The sequence below is a fragment of the Gracilinanus agilis genome, chromosome X (assembly GCF_016433145.1).
Source record: "Gracilinanus agilis isolate LMUSP501 chromosome X, AgileGrace, whole genome shotgun sequence".
Classification (NCBI taxonomy): Eukaryota; Metazoa; Chordata; class Mammalia; order Didelphimorphia; family Didelphidae; genus Gracilinanus; species Gracilinanus agilis.
In genome coordinates, this window is record NC_058136.1 from 49,734,387 (window position 1) to 49,748,623 (window position 14,237).

A 14,237-nucleotide genomic window follows, 5' to 3' on the forward strand; every position below is an offset into this window, starting at 1 on the left:
TTGCTCGATTCTAGCCTTTAGGGACTGGTTTTCCTTTTCAATCTGGTCATTTCTAGTGTTCAATTTGCTTATCAGTTCATTTGATTTCTGAGCCTCACTTTCCAATTGCAAGATTCTACCTTTTAAACTGTTATTTTCTTGCCAGATCTCTTCCATTTTCCTCAAAATCTCAGTTTTGAACTCTTCCATAGCTTGTGAGGTGTTTTCCTTATTTGAGGAGGGTCCGGATGCTTGTTTGTTCTCCTCCTCTGTTTGCTCGGTTGTCTGGATTTTCTCTGTGTAAAAGCTGTCAAGTGTTAAAGACTTCTTTTTCTTGTTATTATTATTCTTTCTCTTCTGAACTTCCTGAGGCTGATGAGTAGCCATCATTAGCCCAGCAGCTTCTCAGATTTATCCTCGCACTCAGTGTCTGTTCGCGATCTATTGGCTCCTGAGGTCTGAGTTCTGGTTTTTTCCCAAGGTCAAGCCCCCTGGTGGGCCCTCTTGCTTGATCCTCTGCTGGAGGTTTCTTTACAAGTCTCAGGGCGCTGCTTCCACAGTCGTATACCTGTCTGCACTGGTTCCCCACTTAGGCTTTAGTTCCTGGCTGTGTCTGCCTCCACCCACGCCTGTGCTCAGCTGGCACTCTGCGCCCAGCGTCCTGCTCCGGCGCGCGCGCTCAGATTTCTCGTGCGTTTTTTGACTTAATGGGGTCCTAAGTCTTGCTGCTCTCAGGAACAGGTCCCGGAGCTGCTGATGACTCGATGGGTGCCCCAAACTTGCTCTATTTCTTTTTAGCTGGGTTCGGAGCTATAGATGAGTGTGGAGGCGGTGGGGGTGGGGCGGTTGCTCAGCCCGCGATTTAGCGAGAGCCCTTTATAGCCTGGAAATGTCTCGATTCCACGTACCTTCCACACTGTGCCCTGTTGTGGGGTTCCTCAGTTCGTCTGGACTTGTTTTTATGTCCCCTTGAGGAGTTTTGTGTGTTTCGGTCAGGAGAGGTTAAGAGCTGCTTCTTACTCTGCCGCCATCTTAACCCGGAACCTTTAAGTTCTCTTTTGTTTAAGTCTCTCTTTTGCTCTCTTTTTCACGAGTGTGGCTGAAGTTAGTTTAGTACTTTTTAACTCTTTTTTATGTTAGTTATTATTAATAAAAATTTAAGATATAATACCTTAATTATTGGATATTAATTTTAATCTCTACATGCTATAAGAAAATTAGAGAAGCATGGAAGAATTTACTGTCAGATCTGTAGAGAAGGGAGGAATTTATGACAAAAGAAGAGATAGGAAATATTACAAGATACAGAATGAATAATTTTGATTATATTAAATTAAAAATGTTTTGTACAAATAAAACCAGTGTAACCAATATTAGAAGGGAAATAAGAAACTGGGAAAAAATTTACAGCAAATTTCTCTGATAAACATCTCTTTTCTCAAATATACATATAGAACTGAGTCAAATTTATAACACAAATCATTTCTCAATTGATAAATGGTCAAAGGATATGAACAAGCAATTTTCAGATGAAGAAATCAAAGGTATTAACAATCAAAAGGAACCCTTGATTAGAGAAATACAAATTAAAATAACTGGGGTACCACCTCCCATGTATCAGATTGGGCATTATGACAGTAAAGGAAAATGAGAGGATGTGGCAAAATCAGGACACTAATGTATGGTTGGTGGAGTTGTGAACTTATTCAACCATTTTGGAAGGAAATTTGAAACTGTGCTCAAAGGGCTATAAAACTGTATATACCCTTTGATCCTGTAATACCACTATTAGGTCTGTATCCCAAAGAGATCAAATAAAAATGGGAAAGGACCTATGTGTATAAAAATATTTATAGCAGCCCTTCATGTGATAACAAAGAATTGGAAATTGAAGGGATATCCATCAACTGGGGAATGGATGAACAAATTATGGTATATGATAGTGATGTAATACTATTGTGGTGTAAGAAATGATGAGTGGGAAAAAAAAGAAATGATGAACAGGATGATTTCAGAAAGAGCTAGAAAAACCTACATGCACTGATGCAGAGTGAAATAAGCAGAACCAGAACACTGTACACAGTAACAGCAACATTACCAACTGTGAAAGATTTAGCTACTCTTAGCAATACAGTGATCTGGGATGATGCTGAAGGACTTGTGAAAAAGAATGCTATCTACTTCCAGAGAAAGAACTGTTGAAGTTGAATACTGATCAAAGCATATGATTTTTCATGTTAGTTTATTAGTTTTTATTCGGGAGGTTTGGTTTTATATAAGTATTCTTTTACAACAATAAACAATATAGAAATATGTTTTATGATAATATATGTATAACCCAAATCAAATTGCTTAGCATCTCTAGGAAGGGGAATGGATGCAAGGAAGGGGGACAATTTGGATCATATAACTTCAGAAAACTAGTGTGGAAAATTGTTACTATGTGTATTTGGGAAAATAAAATATCTTTACCAAAAAAAAGGAATGATTAAGAGGATGATTTCAGAAAAGGCTAGAAATATCTACATGAACTGATGCAGAGTGAATTAAACAGAACCAGGAGAACATTGTACATAGTAACAGCAATTTTGTATGATGAAAAACTGTGAAACATGGAGCTGCTCTTAGGAATACAATGATCTGGGATAATACTGAAGGACTTATAACAAAGAATGCTAACTCCAGAGAAAGAATTGTTAGAGTCAGAATGCAGATCAAAACATACAATTTTCCACATTATTTTATTTGTGTTTTTATTTTAGAGTTCTGCTTTTCTATGAGTATTCTCTTACATAAATGAGTAATAATGAAGTATGTTTTGCATGATAATACTTGTATAACCCTGATCAAATTGTTTACCATCTCCTGAGAGAAGGGAGGGAGTAAAACAATCTGGATCTTCTAAGTTTGGAAAACATATGTTGAAAATTATTACATGTAATTGGGAAAATAAAATATTTTTTTTAAAAAGAATTGTACCTCACTTTGTCTGCCCAGGTATTCTATAAGAACCCTACTCTCCAATGTCTCCTCAGGTACTCTAGTATTCTGGTGCTGCATAGTGTCCTGATTTGCAATTCCCATGCCTCTATTAAAGACCCTTGTTATAACAGTTATTGTTGTTTTATTTAAGCCACTTCCCTGTCTAAGAAACCAGCAATGGCTCTTTTTTTCTACTACACCACGGCCAAACTTCTCTTTCTGGATTTCCAAGCTTTTCCTTATCTGGTCTCACTCCATCCATCAAGCTAGGTGATAGCATCTGGTAAGGGTTTGTCAGAGAGGCCCAGGAGCTGGAGTCTGAGGACTGAGACGGAATAGAAAAGTTAAGCCACTAGCCAAATGTAGAAGAGGTGATAAACCAGAAATCTAGAGAGTTAAAATATCAGACCACAGCCATAAATCAGAGCAGGGTCAAATACAAGCCAAGTCCACATGGATTGAGAAGCAGCACAAGTCTGGACTCAAGATAGCCAGTAATTCAGGGTGAGAACATTTGAGGCAATGGCCCTACTAAGTGAAAATAATGAGGTGAACTGTGATACTAGAACAGAGGCCATTTGTCTTTGACTTTTCTATTTTCTATTCTATGTGTGCAGCAGCAGTCCCTACGGTTGTGGAATTGGTATCAGAGTTTGGGAGGCACCAGAAGATTACATGATACATATTCAACTGTATTCACCACTATATCCAAATATGTGTCTTCCATATATCAGTCTCTTCGTTGTTCTTGTACGTGCCATGTTCATTTGTATATATGTGCTGTTCCTCAGGTGGTTTCCCTGCTGCCATTTTATAGTGATTAGAGGATCACAGGACTTAAAACAGGAAGGAATTTTAGAGAGACATGAACATTTACTTGAAGGCAGGGAAGTGCTGGAGGCAGTTCAAACTTCTGCAGAAAGCAGATTGTTAAAATTTTCATTTTGAGCATTCACATCTCAGAAATCAACGAATGCTACAAATCAAGGCTTGATTTATTGATTCATTGTTAGTTTAGAGTTAAGAAAGTGATATTGATTAAATTTAAAAGTGTGTCTCATTAAGGACTTTTTCTTGTCTTAAAGTTAAGCAGTACACTATAGCCTAGAGCTCTGAGAGTAATCAAAATGATAGAAATCTTTGATACAGAAGTGGGACATGAGTTACACCTGGGGTACTCATTCCCACCACCACTCATTAAGCCTTCATTTGTCACCAAAAGCAAAGTCAAGCAACATCAATTGCCCTAGTATCTACAGTACATACAGCATTCTGCCTCCATCATCCCTTACTTCTTTAGTGAAAGGCAGGAGGTTCATTTTTTTCATTTACGGATGAAAAAAACAAGTTCCCAAAAGGTAAGTGATTCACTGAAGAATCTTGTGAGCAATATACAAAATTCTCTGACCAGTACTAATGTTAGTACTGATCTCTCTCCTGCCCCAATTTTCCTCTTACTTTACTCATGTTCAGATTGTTACTTCCTCAGGAGAAAGTACGTTCTTAGATGGCAGGGCATATTTTCTTTTCATCTTTGTATCCTCAGCTGTTAGCACAATAAATGCTTGGCATGTAGGAGGTGCTTAATAAATGTTTCTTGAGTTATATTGAAGTAAATGCTCTTTCACATGTTAATGCAAAATCTGTTCTGTTTTTTAATTTTTGAAGGAAATACATCTTAGTTGATCATCATAATGGTCTATAAATTATGTAATAGATACCCTCCTTTAGTAGACTTGAAGAGCTATAAGCTCCAATTTGGATGCCTCCAGGAGTCAGCTTTGTATTTATTGAGTACACACATTCAATCAGGAAACATGGGAAGAGTACAATCTTGTTAAGTCAAAGGCTTTTAAGGCTTGGAAATTTGATCACAATACAGAAATGAGGGAGGAAATGTAGATTTTGTCTGTGTATTATTTATTTTCATGGGAAAGCCTGTGCTATTGTTAACCACCTATTTCCTGTTAAACAATTTTTATTTGGATGCCACAAAGATGCAGTTAGAGTCCCTCTCCTTTGCTCTTAGGCAACATCCTCTAGTCATTTAAATTCTGGCATTGGCTATTTTTTCCTCCCTTGGAGATTCATTTGAAAGTCAAATATACTTGGCATTTGCTAAAGTCAGTGTTCTCTCTCTTCTTGGAAATTCTCAGGCAAGCTTACTAAGTTTTATTAATAAAATTCATCTGCAGAAACATAAAATTCACAATTTCAATTCTCTGGTTAAGCTTTGAGTGACAAATTATTCTTTATCTCATTTCTTTCCTGCTTCATTTGACTAAACAAATGCCCTACAGTAGGAACATTTACTTGTGAAGGGAAGATTAATCCATCTTTTTTAAGAACTGTGCAATGTAATCTTTATAATCCTCTACTTCAGTGACATATACAGGTATACCATCTGGTATGAGTGGTTTTCTTGCTAATATCACCTTTTAAGATCAAACAATAGAATACCTGGGGTCATTTTGTCTATTGGGTAATGACATAATTTCAAAACTGGTTTATGGTTTAATTTATAAAATTTAGATATCAAAATCTTCTTTGTTTAGGTAAAAGCATTTTATTGATATTTTTCATTTTTACTTAAACTTCTATCTAAAACAAAAACACACACACACAAACTCTACACCAGGAGATATATGGTACCCATATTCCCTCACTTATCCAGAAAAAGAGGAGGTTCCCCTCTTCACCTCTTCTCTAGGATCAAGACTGGTGTTATGATTAAAAATTTATGGAGACTGCCTATTAATTTATAATTATCTATTAGTAAAACTTGGAGAGAGATAGAGAAAGAAAGATTATCTGGCCACCCTAACTAAAAAAGTCTGCACCATGCTTCTTCAGCTCCAGCTCCCAGCTGAAGCTCAAGTAGAGTGTTAAACACTCCAGAGAAGGGAGTAAGTCTCACTCAGAGCTTCAGTTTCATTTTAGTGGGTTTTTTCCACTCATAAGTAATTTTGTCTGATATATATCATTTTTACAGATCTGCTTAATTCACTCTGTACCAGTTCATACAAGTCTTTCCATGTTTCGCTGAATAAACTGTATAGTATTAATGTTGTGGAATATTATTATACTTATATGAGAAATTCAGAGAAATGCTCTCTGGGATAATTTTTTTAAAGTATAATTCTTAGGAACACAAATATTTTGTATCAACATTTTCTTTATCTCAATGGAAACTCAAAATGTTGAGTTTCCACTTCTAAATATTTTTAATGGAAAAATAAAATTAGACAGAATAAGAAGGGAACTATAATCAACACTTTTAAACAACTTGACCCTTTCAAGTAATTGAATCTCATCATTAAGAAGAAAAATATCTTCATATATGTATACAAACACACATAAGATAACACTTATGAAAGATTTAATTACTTCTTCAATATGCTCATTTTTCAGAAAAATTATTACCTGTCATAGAATATCTGGTTTTATAACAGTGCTGCCACTTCCTGAATCCCATTGTTTAATTTTCTGAAATTAAGATGGTGACATCTCCTATGGCTATGAAGAGCAACTACAACTTTTCAAGTAACTATTTGGTAATTTAAGACATCCTGGGTCATTTTCAGAATTTTAAACAAAGGATCACAGAGCCTCAATGCTGGAAGGGACCTTATGACTTTCAAGCCTCACATGTACCTAAACATTCCTTTAAATGCCAACTAAATTTCACCTTTTACAGAAGCCTTTCCCAATCCCTCTTATTTCTGGTGTTTTCCTTCTGTTAATTACTTTCTATTTATCTAGTATATAGCTAGCTGTGTTGAGCTAATGTCTCTTCCACTAGACTCTAAGCTCCTTGAGAGCAGACACTGATTTATGATTCTTTCTGTTTCCTCAGCACTTGGCATTATAGGCATTTAATGATGACTGATTAAACATTCTTTTTATTATATTTTCCCAATTATAAATAAATGCAATTTTTATTAATGGTTTTCTGACATATTCTCTCCCTCCTTGCCTGCCCCCTCCCTAAATTGGTAGGTCATATGACATAGTTTATACATATGCTATCATGCAATATATATTTCTATGTCATATCAGGAGAGAAGACACATATTGCTTATATAAGAAAAAGCTCATGAAGAAAATAAGTAAAAAATGTTTTTTTTTAAACCCTTATACTTCGGTGTATTGTCTCATAGGTGGAAGATTGGTAAGGGTGGGCAATGGGGGTCAAGTGACTTGCCCAGGGTCACACAGCTGGGAAGTGGCTGAGGCTGGATTTAAACCTAGGACCTCCTGTCTCTAGGCCTGACTCTCACTCCACTGAGCTACCCAGCTGCCCCCTAAAAAATGTTTTGCTTCAATCTGCATTCAAACTCTATTAGTTCATTTTGTGGCAGCGAATAGCCTTCTTTTATCATGAATCCCTTGGAACTCTTTTGTACTGTTCCATTTCTAATAATAGTTAAGACATTCAGAGTTGAGCATCATACTTTATTACTGTTACTGGGTACAACATTCTCTGGGTTCTGTTCACTTCACTTTGCATCACTTCATATAAATCTTTCCAGTTTTTTATGATCATCTTGTTTTTCATTTCCTGTAGTACCATAGTATTCTATTATAATCATATATCACATCTTATTCAGTTGTTCCCCAATTGATGGACATCCCTGTGGGAAGCCAATAAAAGAACAGATAAAAATCTGAGACCCCTCTTTTGATACCTCTTATGATCCATACCTTTTCTTATTGGAAAAACATTATAGACTTATTGAAAAGCTTTGAGTCCTTATCAGACCAACAACTTCTGAGTTAAAAATTTATCTCCTTGATAATTAAGAAGCCTGAACCCTAACAAACATTACTTAGATAAGACTGCATACTTGGATATGAATGGAATCTTTAGTCTGGACTTTATTTGACCAGGTAGACAGAACTCAATTAATGAACATCTCCATAAAATATTTCCGCTCCCAGAATTATCCCCTACTAATTGATGGTTGGAATTTGGCCATTGTCTTTGTACTTATACCTTTACTCTTTAGACTTTAATGGGTTATGTATGATTTGTTACCCCTTCACAGCTGTGACTCTTTCTTTGTGTTTTTTGTTTGAAATCAGTATATAACAAACTCCAAAGCCCACAGAGTTCAGAACATCATGGGCTAACCACTAGTCTACTTGTTCTCATTTTCTTTCTCCTGCCTTAACAATCCTATGCCACCATATGCCACTCAGGACCCCCAAAACCATATAGAGGCTGGCCCCCTATACATCCCTAGAGTTTCTAATTCTTTTCTAACACAAAAAGAGGTGCTGTAAATATTTTTTTATAAGTAGGCCATTCCCCCTTGTCTTTGATCTCTTTGGGATACAGGCCCAGAAGTTGTATACAATACTTATTCAGAATTTTCTTGAAGCACTCCATTGAGAGTCAACCTATTCTACTGTTAGTCAATTCTTCAACAATGAGACTTCTTGCCAAAACCTATGGGATGCAGTACTAAGGGGGAAATTTATAACATTGAGTGCATATATTAACAAATTAGGGAGGGCAGAGGTCAATAAAATGGCCATGCAACTTAAAAAACTAGAAACTGAACAAATTAAAAATCCCCACATGAAAAAAATATAAATACTAAAAATCAAAGAAGAAATTAATAAAATCAAAAGTAAAAGAACTATTGAATTAACAAATAAGACTAGAAGCTGGTACTTGGAAAAAACAGATAAAATAGACAAAATACTGGTAAATCTAATAAAAAAAGGAAAGAAGAAAACCAAATTAATAGTATCAAAGATGAAAATGGAGACCTCACCTCTAATGAAGAGGAAATTAAGGCAATCATTAAAAAACATTTTGCCCAATTATATGGCAATAAATATAGCAATCTAGGCAATATGGATGAATAATTACAAAAATATAAATTGCCTAGATTAACAGCAGAAGAAACAGAATACATACATAATCTAATATCAGAAAAAGAAATTAAAAAAGCCATCAAAGAATTCCCTAAGAAAAAATCAGGAGGGTCTGATGGATTCACAAGTGAATTCTATCAAACATTCAAAGAACGACTAATCCCAATACTATACAAATTATTTGAAATAATAAGCAAAGAAGGAGTTCTACCAAATTCCTTTTATGGCACTAATATGGTACTGATTCCAAAGCCAGGCAGGCCAAAAACAGAGAAAGAAAGCTATAGACCAATCTCCCTAATGAACATAGACGCAAAAATCTTAAATAGAATGCTAGCAAAAAGACTCCAGCAAGTGATCAAGAGATTTATCCATCAGGATCAGGTGAGATTTGTACCAGGAATGCAAGGATGGTTCAACATTAGGAAAACTATCCACATAATTGATCATATCAACAAGTTAACAAACAAAAATCACATGATTATCTCAATAGATGCTGAAAAAGCCTTTGACAAAATATAACACCCATTCCTATTGAAAACACTAGAAAGTAAAGGAATAGACGGACCTTTCCTAAAAATAATAAACAGCATTTATCTAAAACCATCAGCAAACATCATATGCAATGGGGATAAGTTAGAAGCCTCCCCAATAAGATCAGGAATGAAACAAGGATGCCCATTATCACCTCTATTATTTAACATTGTACTAGAAACAGCAATTAGAGAAGAAAAAGAAATTGAAGGTATTAAAATAGGCAATGAGGAGACCAAGCTGTCACTATTTGCAGATGAGTCTGCTTAAAAAGAGATAAGTCTACTTAAAAAATCCTAGAGAATCAACTAAAAAACTAGTAGAAAAAATCAACAACTTTAGCAAAGTTGCAGGATACAAAATAAATGCACATAAATCATCAGCATTTCTATATATTTCCAACACATCTCGGCAGCAAGAGTTAGAAAGAGAAATACCTTTTAAAATCACCCTAGACAATATAAAATACTTAGGAATATATCTACCAAAACAAATACAGGAATTATAGGAACACAACTACAAAACACTTTCCACACAATTAAAACTAGATCTAAACAATTGGAAAACATTTAATGCTCATGGGCATGATGAGGTAACATAATAAAAATGACCATTCTACCCAAATTAATTTACTTATTTAGTGCCATACCTATCAAACTACTAAGAAACTTTTTTACTGAATTAGAAAAAACTATAACGAAGTTTATTTGGAAGAACAAAAGATCAAGAATATCAAGGGAAAAAATGAAAAAAAAAACATGAAGGAAGGTGGTCTAGCAGTACCAGATCTTAAGCTGTACTATAAAGCAGCAGTCATCAAAACAATATGGCACTGGCTAAGAGACAGAAGAGTGGATCAATGGAACAGATTTGGGGTAAGTGATGTCAGCAAAACATTGTATGATAAACCCAAAGAGCCCAACTTTTGGGACAAAAATCCACTATTTGACAAAAACTGCTGGGAAAATTGGGAAACAATATAGGAGAGATTAGGTTTAGATCAACATCTCACACCCTACACCAAGATAAATCCAGAATGAGTGAATGACTTGAATATAAAGAAGGAAACTATAAGTAAATTAGGTGAACACAGAAAGTATACTTGTCAGATCTATGGGAAAGGAAAGATTTTACAACCAAGCAAGAGTTAGAAAAAATTACAAAATGTAAAATAAATAATTTTGATTACATTTAAATTAAAAAGGTTTTGTACAAACAAAAACAATGCAACCAAAATCAGAAGAGAAACAACAAACTGAGAAAAAATCTTTATAACAAAAAACTCTGACAGAGGTCTAATTACTCAAATATACAAGGAGCTAAATCAATTGTATAAAAATATCAAGCCATTCCCCAATTGATAAATGGGCAAGGGACATGAATAGGCAATTTTCAGATAAAGAAATCAAAACTATCAATAAGCACATGAGAAAGTGTTCTAAATCTCTAATAATTAGAGAAATGCAAATGAAAACAACTCTGAGGTACCACCTTACACCTAGCAGATTGGCTAAAATGACAGTAGGGGAGAGTAATGAATGTTGGAGGGGCTGTGGCTAAATCGCGACATTAATGCATTGCTGGTGGAGTTGTGAACTGATTCAACCATTCTGGATGGCAATTTGGAACTATGCCCAAAGAGTGCTAAAAGATTGCCTGCCCTTTGATCCTGTCATACCATTGCTGAGTTTGTACCCCAAAGAGATCATGGGAGAAAAGACTTGTATAAAAACCTTATAGTCATGCTCTTTGTAGTGGCAAAAAACTGGAAAACAAAGGGCATGGCTGTCAATTGAGGAATGCCTGAACTAATTGTGGTATATGCTGGTGAACAAGCCCTCAAAGAACTCCATAAGAAAAAATCCCCAGGGCCTGATGGATTCACAAGAGAATTCTATCAAACATTTAAACAACTAAACCTAATATCAAACAAACTATTTCACAAAAGAAGCAAAGAAGGAGTTTTACCAAATTCCTTTCATGACACTAATATGGTACTGATTCCAAAGCTAGGCAGATCAAAAACAGAGAAAGAAAACTACAGACCAAACTCCTTAATGAATATTGATGCAAAAATCTTAAATAAAATACTAGCAAAAAGATTCCAAAAGTGATGACAAGGATTATTCACTATAATCAGGTGAGATTAATACCAGGGATGCAAGGATGATTTAATATTAGGAAAACCATCCACATAATTTACTATATCAACAACAAAACCAACAAAAATCACATGATTATCTCAATAGATGCAGAAAAGGCCTTTGACAAAATACAACATGCCTATTGAAAACACTAGAAAGTATAGGAATAGATGTGCCTTTTCTAAAAATAATGAACAGTATATATTTAAAACCATCAGCAAGTATCATCTGCAAAATGAAAAGTAAGAAACCTTCCCAATAAGATCATAAGTGAAGCAAAGATGCCCATTATCACCTCTATTATTTAACATTTTACTAGAAACATTAGAAGTAGCAATTAGAGAAGAAAAAGAAATTGAAGGGATTAAAGTAAGCAGTGAAAAAACTAAACTATCACTCTTTTTAGATGGTAAGATGGTCTACTTAAAGAATCCAAGAGAATCAACTAAAAGAATAGTGGAAATAATTAACAACTTTAGCAATGTTGCAGGATACAAAATAAACCCACATAAATTATCAGCATTTCTATATATTCCGAACACAACTCAGCAACTTGAGTTAGAAAAAGAAATTCCATTTAAAATCACCCTGTACAATATAAAGTATTTAGGAATCTATCTAGCAAGACAAACACAGAAATTATATGAAAACAACTACAAAACACTTTCCACACATTTAAAACTAGATTTGAATAATTGGAAAAACATTAATTGCTCAAGGGTAGAATGAGTTAATGTAATAAAAATAACAATCTTACCCAAATTAATTTACTTATTTAGCACCACTCCTATCAAATTACCAAAAAATTTTTTTATTGAATTAGAAAAAAATTCTAACAAAGTTCATTTGGGAAGAACAAAAAAATCAAGAATATCAAGGGAACTAGTGAAAAATGGGAAGGATGGGGGCCTAGCAGAACCACATCTTAAACTGTACTATAAAGCCATGATCATCAAAACAACATGGTGCTGGCTAAGAGATAGAAGGGCTGAACAATGGAATAGACTTGGGGTAAATGACCTCAACAAGACAGTGTACAATAAACAATAAAAAGATCCCAGCTTTTGGGACAAGAACCCTCTATTTGACAAAAACTCCTGGGAAAATTGGAAAACAATATGGAAAAAATATGGTTTAGATCAACATCTCACACCCTATACCAAAATTAATTCAGAATGGGTAAATGACATAAATATAAATAAGGAAATCATAAGAAAATTAGGTAAACAACAAATAGTATACCTGTCGGATCTATGGGAAAGGAAAGAATTTAAGACTAGGCAAGAGATAGAGAATATTACAAAATGTAAAATGAATAATTTTGATTACATTAAATTCAAAAGGTTTTGTACAAAAAAAACCAATGCAACAAAAATTAGAAGGGAAGCAACAAATTGTGAAAAAATCTTTATAACAAAAACCTCTGACAAAGATTAATTACTCAAATATATAAAGAGCTAAATCAATTGTACAAAAAAGCAAGCCATTTCCCAATTGATAAATGGGCAAGGGACCTGAATTAGGTAATTTTCAGATAAAGAAATCAAAACTATCAATAAGCACATGAAAAAGTGTTCTAAATTTCTTGTAATTAGAGAAATGCAAATCAAAACAACTCTGAGGTACCATTTCACACCTAGCAGGTTGTCTAATATGAAGGCAAAGGAATGTAAGAAATGTTGAAGGGGATGTGGCAAAATTGGGATACTAATGCATTGCTGGTGGATTTGAGAATTGATCCAACCTTTCTTGAAGGCAATTTGGGACTATACCCAAGGGGCTTTAAAAGACTGCCTGCAATTTCATCCAGCCATACCACTGCTATGTTTGTATCTCAAAGTGATAATAGGGAAAAATACATGCACAAAAATATTTATAGCTGAGCTCTGTGGTGGCAAAAAAATTGGAAAATGGAAGGGTGTCCATCAATTGGGGAATGGCTGAATAAATTGTGGTATCTGATGGTGATGGAATATTATTGTGTTGGAAGGAATAATGAACTGGAGGAATTCCATGTGAACTGGAATGACCTCAAGGAATTGATGCAGCGTGAAAGAAGGAAAACCAGGAGAACATTGTACACAAAGAGTGATATGCTGTGGCACAATTGAATGTAACAGACTTCTCTACTAGCAGCAATGCAATGATCCAGGACAATCCAGAGGAACTTATGAGAAAGAACACTATCCACATCCAGAGAAAGAACTATGTGAATAGAAACATGGAAGAAAAAAATATGATTGATCACATGGTTTGATGGGAATATGATTGTGTATGTTGACTTTACATGATCACACTACTGCAAATATTAATAATATGGAAATAGGTTTTGAACAATGATACTTGTAAAACACAGTGCAATTGCTCATCAGCTCCAGGAAGGGGGAGGGAGGAGTGGAGGGAAAGAACATGAATCATGTAACCATGGGAAAATATTCTAAATTAATTAATTAAAGAAAAATGAAAAAAATGAAAAAAAATTTAATTTTATTAAAAAAAAGGCTCCACCATCACATCAAAGGGGATGTTAAAGAAACAAGGACACAAGCTAGAGTAACCTCTGAACTCATCTGTCAATTCTGTTGGTACTAGAATCAAAGTAGTTTATGTCCAAAATGGTCACACATAAGATTTTGAAGTCAAGGTTGTTCTTAATCTGAGTCTCTCACAATGCCTGGAACATACTAAGAACTTAATAAATGATTTTTTAAT